We start from the raw sequence: 18,510 nt of genomic DNA, 5'->3' as shown, positions 1-18,510 counted from the left end.
CTGCAGAAACATAAAGTTGAGCATAAAAAGTCAGACACGAAAGTGTTACTGACCAGGGTTCTTGGCCTTCCTAATCAATAGAAATTGACTAGAGGCCAGATAAGAAATTCAGGCAAGGCTTTATTGGGACCCCTGCTGTAGCATGGGGGAGAGAGAACAAGCAACATATTTCCTTGCTTGCTGCCTTGCTCGCTGGGGGTGGGGGGGGGGGAGCGGGGGGCGGGGAGCAAGCTTTTTTCCTTATATAGGGTGAGGGTAGGGGTGTATCCAAGGGTTGGGCCAGAGGTGTGGCCTAGGTGGTCTGCCCACCCCTTTAGGTGGTGTTGAGTACAGGGGGCATGTGCAGTACCCTGCTTTTGCTCCAGACTCTTCAGGAGTGGCAGTTAGCTTTTTTGGTCTCTTTGTATTTTGGTGGTCCAGAATTTGCCCCAACGGCGCATGCACGCAGTTATTTTTAGTCCCATACAGTTTATTTGTATTTTGTTGCTCGAGGAGAGGTGTGTCCATGTGCAAGCACTGCAGCAAAGGGTCCCGGGTCCCAGCCTGTCTCATTCCCCCCGAGAGACTCTACACCCTTATTCTTAAGGGTAAGTTGCTGAAGGTCTCTTCTTCTGAAACTTCTTCCTGCTGGACAGGGGCCGCAGACCCTAGCCTGCCCTAGATGTCCCTCGCTGACTGTTTCAAGGACCTGTAGGGACTTGGGGCACCTTCCGCTGGATTGGGCTGAATTCCTTGAGCCATCATGAGCCTTACTTCAAACCGTTGGAGCCTGAAAGACACAAACTTAACCAAAAGGTTAAATAAACAAGGGCTAAAAAGGAGAAGAACAATGATAGCCATTAAAGGGCTTAGTAAGGGAAGGAACCAGGGTTAACTTTGGGCTTCCCTAACTGTTGACCAGACAAGGGAGGCAGTATGGTCCCTGCCAAAATTATGAAGCCACTCTTGCCTTCTTCGGCCAGAAGGTAATCAAGGGCCAGAAAATTGTCAAGAACCACATCAGCTAAGGTAAGAAGAGAGGTCCCAAGTCCTGTTAAGGGTTCAAATAGGAGCCAACCCACTACATCATTTTACTTATCTGTTGATGGTGCCTGTCTTTTGAATGGGTATCTCAGATTGTCCACTGGCTCACAGGTGTACTGTTCTGTTGTGACCTGCGGGGTTTCTGGAGGTAAAAGCTTTAGTCTGGACAAATGTACCTAACTAGATGTCCCTTGAAGTTTGACTTCAGTAGAGGTGGCTAAAATTACTTTATAGAGGCCCTTCCATTTTGGCATTAGTTGGTGTTGGGGGGGACCCCTCTTTCCAGGTTTTAAGAAGAACTTGGTCCCCGGGGTTTATTTGTAAAGGAACTGCTCCTTCCTCTGTAATTTTACTGGGAGTCGGCAGTGCCTTGTGGGCATAGTCCTGGATTGCCCTCTGAACTTGTCCTACATTAATAATATATCTCAGGGCCTGGTTCACTTCCTCATCTAGTAGAATGTCAGCAGTAAGAAAAGGCCTCCCATACGTTATTTCAAATGGGCTAAGCCTCAGACCACTCCTGGGGGCTACATGGACCCTGAGGAGTGCAAGGAAGCAAGTTGGTCCAGAGTGCATGAGTTTCTTGGCAGAGCTTTGCTAGGTTTTCTTTATGGTTCATTTTCTCTACCTTTCCTGAGGACTGGGGGTGCCAAGAGGTGTGTAGCTTGTAGTCTATCCCTAGGGCCGTTGTGAGTCTCTGTGTGATTTTGGCTATAAAAGAGGGCCCATTATCACTCTGGAGGGACTTTGGAAGTTCAAACCAAGGAACTACTTCCTTTAAAAGGGACTTACAGACGTCCAATGCCTTTTCAGATCAGGTGGGGAAGATTTCAACCCATCCTGTGAAAATATCAACAAACACCAAAAGATATTTATATCCTGATCATGGGGGCATTTGAGTGAAATCTAACTGCCAGACTTCCCCTGGATATGTCCCTTGGAGTTGGATTGGCCTGAGTAACGAAGGAGGGATTGGATGGGTCTGAGGGTTATTATGGGCTCATAAATCACAGGCAAGTGTTATTTGTTTTGCTGTTCTTTTAAGCCCCTTCCCTGAAAAAGCCTTTTGCACCAAGTCCCATAGTGCATCCCTCCCATAGTGGGTGACATCATGTAAGCTCATAGTGAGTTTCCATCGTTGGGCCTCAGGGCTTAGAACCTTACCCTCCTTTTTATACCAGCCTGTGCTTCCCTTCTCATAGCTCTACTTCTCAGCATTTTCATGCACCTGTGGGGAATACTGGGGAAGGCTAGAGAGTTCAGGGGTGCCAATCACTAGAGCCATAACTTGTTTGGGTTCCTGCAGCCAAGCTGCCTGTTTTGCAATTTGATCAGCTTTGCTGTTCCCTTATCTCACAAAAGAGCCATCCCTCTGATGGCCCTTGCAGTGGATTACTGCGACCTGTGTTGGAAGCTGCACTGCTTCTAAAAGAGCCAGAATCAAATCTTTATGTTTTATGGGGGAATTTTTAGCAGTTAACATTCCTCTTTCTTTCCAAATGGCAACATGAGCATGTAGCACGTGGAACCCATATTTAGAGTTAGTAAAAATATTTAATTTCTTATCCTTCCCTAATTGCAAAGCACTCATTAATGCAGTTAGTTCAGCCTTCTGGGCTGATGTCTGGGGTGGCAGAGCCTTGGCTTCTATGACTTCATCTAGACCAGCGGTCCTCAACCTTTTTGGCACCAGGGGCCAGTTTCGTGGAACACAATTTTTCCATAGACTGGGGCAGGGGCGGGGGGTGGGATTGGGATGATTCAAGTGCATTACATTTATTGTGCACTTTATTTCTATTATTATTACATTGTCATATATAATGAAATAATTATACACCTCACCATAAGGCAGAATCAGTAGGAGGCCTGAGCTTGTTTTCACTTGCCACTCACTGGTAGGGTTTTGATATGGGTCTGCAAGCAATTGATTTATTATGGTCTCTGTGCAGTCAAACCTCTCTGCTAATGATAATCTGTATTTGCAGCTGCTCCCCAGCGCTAGCATCACTGTCTCAGCTCCATCTCAGATCATCAGGCATTAGATTCTCATAAGGAGCGCGCAACCTAGATCCCTCGCGTGCGCGGTTCACAGCAGGGTCTGCACTCCTATGAGAATCTAATGCCGCCGCTGATCTGATAGGAGGCAAAGCTCAGGTGGTAATGTGACGATGGGGAGCAGCTGTAAATACAGATGAAGCTTCGCTCGCTCGCCTGCCGCTCACCTCCTGTGCAACCCGGTACCTAGCAGGCCACGGACTGGTACTTGTCTGTGGCCCGGGGGTTGGGCACCCCTGAGCTAGACTAACTATGGCATACCCCGCCTTTTGGGTCCCCATTTCTACAAAACTGCTCCCATCAGTAAACCATTCGACCTCAGAGCTGTCTAGAGGCTCATCTAGAAGATCAGGCCTGCAGGAGTAAGTTTGTTCTATGGTCTCCATACACTGATACAGTAGGTCTCCACTCTCAACCACTTGGAAGCAGAGTTGCTGGGTTCAGGGTTTGGCACACCTTTAAGGGGATGTCGGGGGTGTCCATTAGAAGGGCCTGATAACTTGTTAACCTTCCTCCGGTCGACCAATGATGTCCTTTGACTTCCAGCACAGATTGTACCTGATGAGGGGTTAACACATCTAAGAGGTGTCCCAGGGTGAGCTTGGAAGTCTCATTTACCAACAGGGCTGTGGCTGCTACTGCCCAAAGGCAGCTTGACCATCACAGAGCCACTGAGTCCAGTTGTTTTGAAAAGTAAGCCACTGATCTCTGATCTGGTCCCAGCTTTTGGGTCAGGACTCCTGGAGCTATCCCTGACCTCTCATGAATGTATAGGGTAAAGGGCTTGTCCAAATTTGGAAGCCCCAGTGCTGGTGCTCTACTCAACTCTGTCTTTAGAGTCTCAAAGGCCCGCTGTGGTCCCTATTCCATTAAAGGGGTTCCCTTTTTTCTCCCTCTGGAGCCTCATACAGGGGTTTGGCAATAAGGCCATAATTTGGAATCCAGATACGACAGAACCCATCCATACCTAGAAAGCCTCGGAGTTGTCTCTTTGTGGTTGGAGATGGTAATGCACTAGTTGCTATTTTTTGATCTATGGCCAGGGCTCGTGCCCCTGGGGTCAAAACAAATCCTAAATATTGAACCCATTGCTGTAAGATCTGAGCCTTGGTTGGAGAGACTTTTTATCCCCTTTTTGCCGGAAAATTTAGGACCTTAACGGTATTTTGATCTGAATCTTGTTTGGTCTCACTACTTGTCAATAAATCATCAACATATTGTAGCAAAGTTCCCTTCTCAAGGCTTAGTTCCCTCAGTTCCCTTGCTAATGCATTTCCAAAAAGATGGGGGCTGTCCCAAAACCCTGGGGCAGCACCGTCCATGTATATCGGGTAGCTTCCAGGGTGTCAGCGTCCCTCCATGCAAAGGGAAAAAGGTATTGAGAGTCTAGATGTGGAGGAATACAGAAAAATGCATCTTTGAGGTCCAAAACACAGAAATACTGAGTGCTTCCTGGCATGTGGGTGAGGAGTGTAGATGGGTTTGGCACTAGTGGGTGAATAGGCATGATGGCCTCATTCACTGCTCGTAAGTCTTACACAAACCAATACTCCCTGTTAGGCTTCTGAACAGGGAGAATCGGGGTGTTGCAAGGGGATTGGCAGGGCCTAATGAGTCCATGTTTTAGGAATTTGCTGAGCAGCGGTTGGATTCGCCTCAGCAGTGGTTGGATTCACCTTCAGGCTTTAAAGGATATTGTCTCTTCCAGGGGTATTCATCCCCAGGCCTTAACCTTCTTTTTATTGGGAGAACACATTTTGCCCTTCCTGGTACCAAGGTATCCCAAACTGCAGGATCTACCTGTTCTCTAATTTCTTGAGGGATGTCTTGGGGAATATTTTGATGCCCAACAGGTGGGTCATCTGGGGCTACTCATAGATACATTCTCTGTTCCGATTCTTTACCTTCTTAGACTTCACCCTGTCCTAAGAATACACTAGCTTCTAACTTATTTAGCAAATCTCTTCTGAGGAGGGGGACAGGGCATTCTGACATATACAAAAAGGAGTGAGTAATAATAATGGACCCGATTCTGCAGGGAAGGGGAGATGTAAATCGCCTTACCTTTGGATGTCTATCAACTTCTGTCACAGCACAGTCACGGTTGGAGAAGGTGATGGCTGCCCAAGTCAGAACAGAGCAGGCAGCTCCAGTGTCTACAAGAAATTCAGTTCTCCTACCTGCCACATTGAGGGTGACCCGAGGCTCTGCTGGAGTAATGAGGATGGATCAAGTGGGATCTGGAGCTGGGCAGGTGCTCAGGCCCATCAGTCGGTGTGTGGGAATCTCTCATCCGAGAGATTCTCAAGGAACTGGGGTGGGTCGGGTTTGCCCTTTGGGCATCCCACAGGAGGGCACTCAGGACATTCTCCCTTCCAGTGCCCCCCTTACCAACAAAAGGCACACTGGTTCCAGCCCAGGCAGCTTCTTGTTGGTTTGTCCAGCCTCCTCGGCCCTCCAGGGTCCACGTGAAGTGGTGGGTGAATCAAAGCAGCCAAAAAGCTGCATTTTCTTTATTAGCCTCTGATTCTTATTGGACTCCGCCGTTAAGTCTCTGTTGTTATAGACCTTGAGGGCCTCCTCTACCAAGGTTTATAATGGGGTTTTGGGCCCAGCCTCAAGCTTTTGTAATTTTCTTCGGATATCAGGAGTAGCCTGGGTGATAAAATGCATGGCTAATAGTGTCCTCCCTTCTGCAGACTCAGGGTCCGTATTGGTGTACTTCCTGAATGCCTCTGTCACCTGGCTCAGGAAGACTGCCGGGTTTTCATCTTTTTCCTTTGTAACCTCTCAGACCTTATCATAATTTACAGGCTTCACCATACACCTTTTCATTTCTCCTGATAGACAAGTAATATAACGTCTCATCCTAGTCTGGCCTACACGATGGTCATTTTTCTTTTTTAAAAATATCTTTATTGGAGTATAATTGCATTATAATGTTGTGTTAATTTCTGCTGTATAACAAAGTGAATCGGCTATATGTATACATATATCCCCATATCCCCTCCCTCTTGAGCCTCCCTCCCACCCTCCCTATCCCACCCCTCTAGGTCATCACAAAGCATCGAGCTGATCTCCCTGTACTATGCAGCAGCTTCCCACTAGCTATCTATTTTACATTTGGTAGTGTATATACGTCAGCGCTACTCTCTCACTTCTTCCTAGCTTCCCCTTCCACCCCTGTGTCCTCAAGGCCGTTCTCTACGTCCATGTCTTTATTCCTGCCTTGCCACTATGTTCATCAGTACCGTTCTTTTAGATTCCATATATGTGCGTTAGCATATAGTATTTGTTTTTCTCTTTCTGACTTACTTCACCCTGTATGACAGACTCTAGGTCCATCCACCTCATTACAAATAACTCAATTCCATTCCTTTTTATGGCTGAGTAATATTCCATTGTGTATATGTGCCATGTTGTCTTTATCCATTCATCTGTCAGTGGACATTTAGATTGTTTCCATATCCTGGCTATTGTAAATAGTACTGCAATGAACATTGTGGTACATGTATCTTTTTTAATTATGGTTTTCTCAGGGTATATATATGCCCAGTAGTGGGATTGCTGGGTCATATGGTAGTTCTATTTTTAAGTTTTTTTAAAATATAAATTTATTTATTTAGTTAGTTAGTTTTGGTTGTGTTGGGTCTTTGTTGCTGTGCGTGGGCTTTCTCTAGTTGCGGTGAGCAGGGGCTACTCTTTGTTGTGGTGTGCAGGTTTCTCATTGCAGTGGCTTCTCTTGTTGTGGAGCACAGGCTCTAGATGTGTAGGCTTCAGTAGTTGCAGCATGTGGGCTCAGTAGCTGTGGCTCTTGGGCCCTAGAGGGCAGGCTAAGTAGTTGTGGCATATGGGCTTAGTTGCTCTGAGGCATGTGGGATATTCCTGGACCAGGGCTCGAACCCGTGTCCCCTGCATTGGCAAGCAGATTCCTAACCACTTCGCCACCAGGGAAGTCCCTATTTTTAGTTTTTTAAGGAACCTCCATACTGTTCTCCATAGTGGCTGTATCAATTTACATTCCCACCAAAGTGCAGGAGGTTCCCTTTTTTCCACACCCTCTCCAGCATTTATTGTTTGTAGATTTTTTGATGATGGCCATTCTGACTGGTGTGAGGTGATACCACATTGTGGTTTTGATTTGCATTTCTCTAATGATTAGTGATGTTGAGCATCTTTTCATGTGTTTGTTGGCAATCTGTATGTCTTCTTTGTAGAAATGTCTATTTAGGTCTTCTGCCTATTTTTGGATTGGCTTTTTCTTTTAATATTAAACTGCATGAGCTGCTTGTATATTTTGGAGATTAATCCTTTGTCAGTTGCTTCATTTGCAAATATTTTCTCCCATTATGAGGGTTGTCTTTTTGTCTTTGCTGTGCAAAAGCATTTCAGTTTCATTAGGTCCTATTTGTTTATTATTATTTTTTTATTTCCATCACTCTACGAGGTAGGTCAAAAAGGATCTTGCGGGCTTCTCTGGCGGCACAGTGGTTGAGAGTCCACCTGCCGAGGCAGGGGACGCGGGTTCATGCCCCGGTCCGGGAAGATCCCACATGCTGCGGAGCGGCTGGGCCCGTGAGCCATGCCTGCTGAGCCTGCACATCCAGAGCCTGTGCTCTGCAATGGGAGAGGCCACAACAGTGAGAGGCCCACATACCGCAAAAAAAAAAAAAAAAAAAAAAGGATCTTGCTGTGATTTATGTCATATAGTGTTCTGCCTATGTTTTCCTCTAAGAGTTTGATAGTGTTTGGCCTTACATTTAGGTCTTTAATCCATTTTGAGTTTATTTTTGTGTATGGTGTCAGGAAGTGTTCTAATTTAATTCCTTTACATGTAGCTGTCCAGTTTTCCCAGCACCACTTATTGAAAAGGCTGTCTTTTTTTCCATTGTATATTCTTGCCTCCTTTGTCAAAGATAAGGTGACCATATGTTCATCTCCGAACTTTATCTCTGGGCTTTCTATCATGTTCCATTGATCTATATTTCTGTTTTTGTGCCAGTACCATATTGTCTTGATTACTGTAGCTTTGTAGTATAGTTTGAAGTCAGGGAGCCTGATTCCTCCAGCTCTGTTTTTCGTTCTCAAGATTGCTTTGGCTATTCAGGGTCTTTTGTATTTCCATACAAATTGTAAAATTTTTTGTTCTAGTTCTGTGAAAAATGCCATTGGTAATTTGATAGGGATTGCATTGAATCTGTCAATTACTTTGGGAAATAGTCATTTTCACAACGTTTATTCTTCCAATCCAAGAACATGGCATATCTCTCCATCTGTTTGTGTCATTGATTTCTTTCATCAGTTTCTTATACTTTTCTGCATACAGGTCTTTGCCTCCTTAGGTAGGTTTATTCCTAGGTATTTTATTCTTTTTGTTGCAATGGTAAATGGGAGTGTTTTCTTAATTTCTCTTTCTGATTTTTCATTGTTAGCGTATAGGAATGCAAGAGATTTCTGTGCATTAATTTTCTATCCTGCTACTTTACCAAATTCATTGATTAACTCTAGTAGCTTTCTGGTGACATCTTTAGGATTTTCTATGTATAGTATCATGTCATCTGCAAACAGTGACAGTTTTACTTCTTCTTTTCCAATTTGTATTCCCTTTTCATTTCTGATTGCCATGGCTAAAACTTCCAAATCTATGTTAAATAATAGTGGTGAGGGTGGGTACCCTTGTCTTGTTCCTGATCTTAGAGGAAATGTTTTTAGTTTTTCACCACTGAGAATGATGTTGGCTGTGGGTTTGTCATATATGGCTTTTATTATGTTGAGGTAGGTTCCCTCCATGCCCACTTTCTGGAGAGTTTTTATCATAAATGGGTGTTGAATTTTGTCAAAAGTTTTTCTTCATCTATTGAGATGATCATATGGATTTTATCCTTCAATTTGTTATTATGGTGTATCACATTGATTGATTTGTGTATATTAAAGAATCCTTGCATTCCTGGGATAAGCCCCACTTGATCATGATGTACAATCCATTTAATTTGCTGTTGAATTCTGTATGCTAATATTTTGTTGAGGATTTTTGCATCTATGTTCATCAGGGATATTGGCCTGTTATTTTCATTTTTTTGTGACATCTTTGTCTGGTTTTGGTATCAGGGTGATGGTGGCCTCATAGAATGAGTTTGGGAGTGTTCCTCCCTCTGCTATATTTTGGAAGAGTTTGAGAAGGATAGGTGTTAGCTCTTCTCCAAATGTCTGATAGCATTTGCCGGTGAAGCCAACTGGTGCTGGGCTTTTTTTTGTTGGAAGATTTTTTTTTTTTTTTTTGTGGTACGTGGGCCTCTCACTGTTGTGGCCTCTTCCGTTGCGGGGCACAGGCTCCGAACGCTCAGGCTCAGTGGCCATGGCTCATGGGCCTAGCCGCTCTGCGGCATGTGGGATCTTCCCAGACCGGGGCATGAACCCATGTCCCCTGCATCGGCAGGCGGACTCTCAACCACTGCGCCACCAGGGAAGCCCTGTTGGAAGATTTTTAATCACAGTTTCAATATCAGTGCTTGTGATTGGTCTGTTCACATTCTCTATTTCTTCCGGGTTCAGTCTTGGAAGGTTGTACTTTTCTAAGAATTTGTCCATTTCTTCCAGGTTGTCCATTTTATTAGCATATAATTGCTTGTAGTAATCTCTCTTGATCCTTTGTATTTCTGTGGTGTCAGTTGTTACTTCTCCTTTTTCATTTCTAATTCTGTGATTTGAATCTTCTCCCTGTTTTGCCTGGTGACTCTGGCTAATGGTTTATCAATTTTGTGTATCCTCTTAAAGAACCAGCTGTTAGTTTTACTGATCTTTGCTGTTGTTTCCTTCATGTCTTTTTCATTTATTTCTAAGCTGATCTTTATGATTTCTTTCCTTCTGCTAACTTTGGGGGTTTTTTGTTCTTCTTTCTCTAATTGCTTTAGGTGTAAGGTTAAGTTGTTTACTTGAGATTTTTCTTGTTTCTTGAGGTAGGATTATATTACTATAAACTTCCCTCTTAGAACTCCTTTGGCTGCATCTCATAGGTTTTGGGTCGTCAGGTTTTCGTTGTCATTTGTTTCTAGGTATTTTTTGATTTCCTCTTTGATTTCTTCAGTGATCTGTTGGTTGTTTAGTAGAATATTGTTTAGCCTCCATGTGTCTATATTTTTACAGTTTGTTTCCTGTAATTGATACTAGTCTCATGGAATTGTGGTTGGAAAAGATGGGTAATGTGATTTCAATTTTCTTAAATTTACTGAGGCTTGATTTGTGACCTGAGATGTGATCTATCCTGGGGAATACTCTGTGTGCACTTGAGAAGAAAGTGTATTCTATTCTTTTTGGATGGAATGTCCTATAAATATCAATTAGGTCCATCTGTTCTAATGTGTCATTTAAAGCTTGTGTTTCCTTATTTATTTTCTGTTTGGATGATCTGTCCATTGGTGTAAGTGGGGTGTTAAAGTCCCCTACTATTATTGTGTTACTGTCGATTTCCCTCTTTATGGTTGTTAGCATTTTGCCTTATGTATTGAGGTGTGCCTATGTTGGGTGCATAGATATTTACAATTGTTATATCTTCTTCTTAGATTGGTCCCTTGATCATTATGTAGTGTTCTTCCTTGTCTCTTGTAATAGTCTTTATTTTAAAGTCTATTTTGTCTGATATGAGTACTGCTACTCCAGCTTTCTTCTGACTTCCATTTGCATGGAATATCTTTTCCGTCCCCTCACTTTCAGTCTGTATGTGTCCCTAGGTCTGAAGTGGGTCTCTTGTAGACAGCATATATACAGGTCTTGTTTTTGTATCCATTCAGCAAGACAGTGTCTTTTGGTTGGGTCATTTAATCCATTTACATTCAAGGTTATTATCGATATGTTATGTTCCTATTATCATTTTCTTAATTGTTTGGGGTTTGTCTTTGTAGGTCTTTTCCTTCTCTTATGTTTCCCACTTAGAGAAGTTCCTTTAGCATTTGTTGTAAAACTGGTTTTGTGGTGCTGAATTCTCTTAACTTTTGCTTGTCTGTAAAGCTTTTGATTTCTCTGTCGAATCTGAATGAGATCCTTGCTGGGTAGAGGAATCTTGGTTGTAGGTTTTCCCCTTTCATCACTTTAAATATATCCTGCCACTCCCTTCTGGCCTGTAGAGTTTCTGCTGAAAGATCAGCTGTTAACCTTATGGGGATTCCTTTGTATGTTATTTTTTGCTTTTTCCCTTGATGCTTTTAATATTTTTTCCTTGTGTTTAATTTTTGTTAGTTTGATTAATATGTGTCTTGGTGTGTTTCTCCTTGGTTTTACCCTGTATGGGACTCTCTGCACTTCCTGGACTTGATTGACTATTTCCCTTCCCATGTTGGGAAAGTTTTTAACATAATCTCTTCAAATATTTTCTCACCCATTTCTTTTTTTCTTCTTCTTCTGGGATGCCCATAATTTGAATGTTTGTACATTTAATGTTGTCCCAGAGGTCTCTGAGACTGTCCTTCATTCTTTTCATTCTTTTTTCTTTACTTTGCTCAGTGGCAGTTATTTCCATCATTCTATCTTCCAGCTCACTTATCCGTTCTTCTGCCTCATTTATTCTACTGTTGATTCCTTCTAGAGTATTTTTAATTTCAGTTATTCTGTTCATTACTGTTTGTTTGCTCTTTAGTTCTTCTAGGTCCTTGTTAAATGTTTCTTGTATTTATTCTATTTCCGAGATTTTGGATCATCTTTACTATCATTACTCTGAATTCTTTTTCAGACAGTTTGCCTATTTCCTCTTCATTTATTTGTTCTTGTGGGTTTTTATCTTGGTCCTTCACCTGCAAGATAGTTCTCTTTCTTCTCATTTTGTCTAATTTACAGTATTTGAGGTCTCCTTACCCCAGGCTGCAGGGTCATAGTTCCCCTTACTTCTGTTCTCTGCCCCTGGTGGTGAGGTTTGTTCAGTGGCTTGTGTAGGCTTCCTGATGGGAGGAACTGGTGCCTGCATTCTGGTGGGTGGAGCTGAGTTTTTTTCCCTCTGATGAGCAGGGCCGTATCAGGTGGTGTGTTTGGGGCTGTCTGTGAGCTTAGTATGACTTTAGGTAGTCTCTGTGCTTATGGGTGGGTTTGTGTTCCTGTCTTGTTTGTTGTTTGGTGTGAGGCATCCAGTGCCGGGAGCTGCTGGAAGTTGGGTGGAGCCAGGTCTTGGATTCAGATATAGGCCTCTGTGAGAGCTCTCTGCGATTAATTTTCCCTGGGGCCAGGAAGTCTCTAGTGGTCCAGCATCCTGGACTCAGTGCTCCCACCCCAGAGCCTCAGGCCCGACTTCTGGTCGAGGAACCAAGAGCCTGCAATTTCGCTCGTCCCAGCAATAAAGGGGATTTAAAAAAAGACTAAGAGAACCCAGACAAATGGTAAAAAGTAAAATCAAACAGACAAAAACAGAAACAAGGAAACATGCATACCCACAAAAGAAACAAAAACAGAACCAAATAAATCAAAAAGCAAGAGAACAGCCAGACAAGCAAAAGAAAAAGGAAAGAGGACAAAGGGGAGGGGGAAAGTGTTGCCTGAATGAGGGTACTGGGGCCCTCAGGGGCCAGGAAAGCAGACTTACCAAATGCAGTGACGTTGAAGCAAGAGGTTCAAGTGGCCGCTTGTCACCCACAGGGAAGCTGAGTTCAGTGGTCCCAGAGGTGCCCAGATCCTCTCCCCAGAAGGGGACAAGTGCCCCACGTTGGGTGCCACAAATATGTTACCGACCAGGGTTCTTGGCCTTCCCCAATCAATAGAAATTGACTAGTGGCCATACAAGAAATTCAGGCGAGGCTTTATTGGGACCCCTGCTGCAGCAGGGAGGAGTGAAAATAAGTAACAGCTTTCCTTGCTCACTCCCCAAGGGGAGCAGGTTCCTTATATGGGGTGACGGTAGGGGTGTGTCCAGGGGTCGGGCCGGAAGTGGGGCTTAGGTGGTTTGCCTACTCCTTGGGTGGTGTTGTGTGCAGGGGGCATGCTCAGTGCCCTGCTTTTGCTCCTGACATCCTGTTTTTGCTCCAGGCTCTTCAAAAGTGGCAGTTGGGTTTTTTGGTCTCCTTGTATATTTTAGGTCCAGAATTTTCCCCAACTGTACATGCACGCAGTTATTTTTAGTCCCATACAGTTTCCTTGTATTTTGCTGCTTGAGGAGAGGTGTGTCCATGTGCAAGCATTGCAGCACTGCGGCAAAGGGTCCCAGGTCCCAGCCTGTCTCAAAAGGACATATGAGTAAGTCCATTTCTGTAAAGCACAAAAACAGGAAAAATAATCTGCTAAAAGTTAGGTTAGTGGTTACCTTTGTGGGGGGGGGTGGGTAGTGAATGGGAGGGGGGTTCCAATGGGCTCTATTTGTTGATCTTGGTGCTAGTTACACAGGTGTGTCCCATTCATGAAAATCCACCAAACTCTACCCTTATGGACACTTTTATGTATGTGAATTATACTTCACTTGCAGTAATTTTTAAAATTAATTTAATTAAAAAATTTAGAAATTGTTTTACCTATAATTTCGATATAGTTTTATAAATGTAAACATAGTGATTATTTTGCAAGAAATTTAATGTCAGATAGCTACCTTATCTCTAAGATTTGTTTAGTATTGTCTCTTAAACTTGAGTAATGTAGTGACCCCCTTTAAAAAAAAAGAAAAAAAAAACCCGATTAAGAAATGGACAAAAGACTTGAAAGAAGATACACAAATGTCTAATAATTACATGAAAAGAGGCTCAATGTCACTAATCATTAGTGAAATGCAAATCAAAACCACAGTGAGGGGCTTCCCTGGTGGCGCAGTGGTTGAGAGTCCGCCTGCCGATGCAGGAGACACGGGTTCGTGCCCCGGTCTGGGAGGATCCCACATGCTGCAGAGCAGCTGGGCCCATGAGCCATGGCCGCTGAGCCTGTGTGTCCGGAGCCTGTGCTCCACCACGGGAGAGGCCACAACAGTGAGAGGCCAGTGTACTGCAAAACAAAAAACAAAAAACAAAAACAAAAACCCACAGTGAGATACCACTTCACACTCATTAGGATGGCTATTACAAAACAAACAAAAGCCAGAAAATAACAAGTGTTGTCAAGGATGTTGAGAAATTATAACCCTATGCACTGCTTGATGGTAGGAATGTAAAATGGGGTAGCCACTATGGAAAACATTATGGCAGTTCATAAAAACAAAATTAAAAATAGAATTTATCATATGATCCAGAAATTCCACTTCTGGGTATTTGGTGAAAGGAATTGAAAGCAAGGACTCAAACAGATATTTGCACAACCATGTCCATAGCAACATTATTCACAAGAACCAAAAAGTGGCAGCGACCCAAGTGTCCATCTATAGATGAAATGATGAAGAAAATGTGATACAGACATACAATGGACTATTATTCAGTCTTAAAAAGGAAGGAAATTCTTACACATGCTACACCATGGATGAACCTTGAAGACATTATGCTGAGTCATAATAGGACAAATGCTGTATGATTCCACTTATATAAGGTACCAAAAGTAATCAAATTCATAGAGACACAAAGTAGAATGGTGGTCGCCAGAGACAGAGGGGAGGGAAGAATAGGGATTTAGTGTTCAATGAGTACAGTTTCAGTTTTGCAAGATGAAAAAAGTTCTGGGGATGGATAGTGGTGGTGGTAGTGCAACAATGTGAATGTACTTAATGCCCCTGAACTGTACACTTAAAAATGGTCAAAGTGGTAAATTTTATGTTAAGTATATTTTACCACAATTTTTATTAAAGGGGAAAAGAAAAAATCCTAGTGGGTCTCAGAGAATAAATCTGCAGATTAAAATTTGAGGGAAACTTCTTTTTAATAAAACATCTTGAAGGGGATCCTCCCCAAATCATTCTTTTTCTCCTCCACTCCCACCCTGCTTTTCACTTCCATGGGATTGTTGGACATTTTCAGTGCAATTAAGTCCACCTTTTATTTGACTCAAGTCTGTACCCAAGGAAAGAGCAGAGATTTGTTTTTTTAATGATGGCCATTCTGACTGGTGTGAGGTGGTACCTCATTGTAGTTTTGATTTGCATTTCTCTAATAATTAGCGATGATGAGCATCTTTTCATAAGTCTGTCGGCCTCTCTATGTCTTCTTTGAAGAAGTGTCTACTTAATGACCAGCTACTTTTTTTGTTTTGTTTTGTTTTAATTTTTTATTTTACATTGGAGTATATAGTTGATTTACAATGTTGTGTTAGTTTCAGGTGATTTAGCAAAGTGATTTAGTTTGCTGTTTAATTAGTTTAGTTTTTACACATATCTATTTTTTTCAGATTCTTTTCCCATATAGATTATTATAGAGAAAGATACTGTTTTTTGTTTTTTAATTTATTTTCTTTTTCTGAATTTTATTTATTTTTATTTTTTTATACAGCACGTTCTTATTAGTTATCAATTTTATACATGTAAGTGTATATATGTCAATCCCCACCTCCCAATTCATCCCACCACCCCCACCACCCCCACCACTTCCCCCCTTGGTGTCCATACGTTTGTTCTCTACATCACTGTCTCTATTTCTGCCTTGAAAACTGGTTCATCTGTACCATTTTTCTAGATTCCACGTATGTGCATTAATATACAATATTTGGTTTTCTCTTTCTGACTTACTTCACTCTGTATGACAGTCTCTAGGTCCATCCACATCTCTACAAATGACCCAATTTTGTTCCATTTTATGGCTGAGTAATATTCCATTGTATATATGTACCACATCTTCTTTATCTAATCAGCTGTCAATGGGCATTTAGGTTGCTTCCATGACCTGGCTATTGTAAATAGTGTTGCAATGAACATGGGGGTGCATGTGTCTTTTTGAAATATGGTTTTCTCTGGGTGTATGCCCAGTAGTGGGATTGCTGGGTCATATGGTAATTCTATTTTTAGTTTTTTAAGGAACCTCCATACTGTTCTCCATAGTGGCTGTATCAGTTTACTTTCCCACCAACAGTGCAAAAGGGTTCCCTTTTCTCCACACCCTCTCCAGCATTTATTGTTTGTAGATTTTCTGATGATGCCCATTCTGAATGGTGTGAGGTGATACATCATTGTAGTTTTGATTTGCATTTCTCTAATAATTAGTGATGTTGAGCAGATTTTCATGTGCTTCTTGGCCATCTGTATGTCTTCTTTGGAGAAATGTCTATTTAGGTCTCCTGCCCATTTTTGGATTGGGTTGTTTGTTTCTTTAATATTGAGCTGCATGAGCTGTTTATATATTTTGGAGATTAATCCTTTGTCCATTGATTCATTTGCAAATATTTTCTCCCATTCTGAGGGTTGTCTTTTCATCTTGTTTATGGTTTACTTTGCTGTGCAAAAGCTTTTAAGTTTCATTAGGTCCCATTTGTTTATTTTTGGTTTTATTTCCATTACTCTAGGAGGTGGGTAAAAAAAGACCTTGCTGTGGTTTATGTCAGAGTGTTCTTCCTATGTTTTCCTCTAAGAGTTTTATAGTGTCTGGTCTTACATTTAGGTCTCTACTCCATTTTGAGTTTATTTTTGTGTACAGTGTTAGGGAGTGTTCCAAATTCATTCTTTTACATGTAGCTGTCCAGTTTTCCCAGCACTACTTATTGAAGAGACTGTCTTTTCTCCATTCTATAACCTTGCCTCCTTTGTCATAGATTAGTTGACCATAGGTGCATGGGTTTATCTCTGGGCTTTCTATCCTGTTCCATTGATCTATATTTCTGTTTTTGTGCCAGTACCATATTGTCTTGATTACTGTAGCTTTGTAGTATCATCTGAAGTCAGGGAGTCTGATTCTTCCAGCTCTGTTTTTTTCCCTCAGGACTGCTTTGGTTATTCGAGGTCTTTTGTGTCTCCATACAAATTTTAAGATTTTTTGTTCTAGCTCTGTAAAAAATGCCACTGGTAATTTGATAAGGATTGCATTGAATCCGTAGATTGTTTTGGGTAGTATAGACATTTTCACAATATTGATTCTTCCAATCCAGGAACATGGTATATCTCTCCTGTTTGTGTCATCTTTGATTTCTTTCATCAGTGTCTTATAGTTTTCTGAGTACAGGTCTTTTACCTTCTTATGTAGGTTTATTCCTAGGTATTTTATTCTTTTTGTTGTAGTGGTAAATGGGAGTGTTTCCTTCATTTCTCTTTCTGATCTTTTGTTGTTAGCCTATAAGAATGCAAGAGATTTCTCTGCATTAATTTTTTATCCTGCAACTTTACCAGATTCATTGATTAGCTCTAGTAGTTTTCTGGTGGCATCTTTAGGATTCTCTATGTATAGTATCATGTCATCTGCAAACAGTGACAATTTTTCTTCCACTTTTCCAATTTGTATTCCTTTTATTTCTTTTTCTTCTCTGATTGCCATGGCTAAGACTTCCAAAACTATGTTGAATAATAGTGGTAAGAGTGGACATCCTTGTCTTGTTTCTGATCTTAGAGGAAGTGTTTTCAGTTTTTCACCATTGAGAATGATGTTTGCTGTGGGTTTGTTGTATATGGCCTTTATTATGTTGAGGTATGTTCCTTCTATGCCCACTTTCTGGAGAGTTTTTATCATAACTGGGTGTTGAATTTTGTCAAAAGTTTTTCTGCATCTATTGAGATGATCATATGGTTTTTATTCTTCAATTTGTTAATTGTGTATATTGAAGAACCCTTGCATTCCTGGGATAAATCCCACTTGATCATTGACCAGCTACTTTTAATTAAAGTAAAATATCAAATTTGAAGAACTTAGCTTGGTTATGTTGATTATTAAATGCTGAAATGTCTAATGAAGTAAAGATGAGCAGTCTCTATAAAGGAAAATATTAAATTAAAAAAATAGATTGTTATCCATGCTGCATGCCAACTTGGATGTAGAAGTTGTATAAAAAACTTTTTTATTTTCCCAATTCTTAGGTCTTTCAGAGTTCAATTTTTCATATATTTGAGTGACAGATTCACCTAAGTATGTTTTTATTATTTTTAACTAGTTAAGAGAAATCAAAGGCTAAATTTGCTTTCTCCTTGGCTTTTGTCTTGTACAGTGTGTAACTCTTTTATAACTCTTATCAAATTCTATCTTTGTGCTATTATTAAATGTGTGCATATTTCATCTCTTCAATTAAAAATGTTATTCAAAGTTTTCTACTTCTAAAACAGTAATGAAGCTACTTTGCTCCTCTGTTAGATTGTGGGCAAAAATATGTCATACCATCTTGAAATTTCCTATTATGGTTTTACACAGATTACAAATTACAGTAATTAGAGCAGATTATAAACAAACATTTTAAATTAAAGTATGTGATACTTATTGCTGAGATAAATTAAAGAAAACTTAAATAACTGGAGAGATATATTATGTACATGATTGGAACTCAATACCGTTTAGTTGTCCATTCTCTCCAATTGATCTATAGATTCAGTGCAGTTCCAAGCAAAAACCAGCAGACTTTTGGGCTGAAAATTTCAAGATGATC

The sequence above is a fragment of the Leucopleurus acutus genome (genome assembly GCF_964270905.1).
Source record: "Leucopleurus acutus genome assembly, chromosome: 10".
Classification (NCBI taxonomy): Eukaryota; Metazoa; Chordata; class Mammalia; order Artiodactyla; family Delphinidae; genus Leucopleurus; species Leucopleurus acutus.
This window is presented reverse-complemented; position numbering follows the sequence as displayed.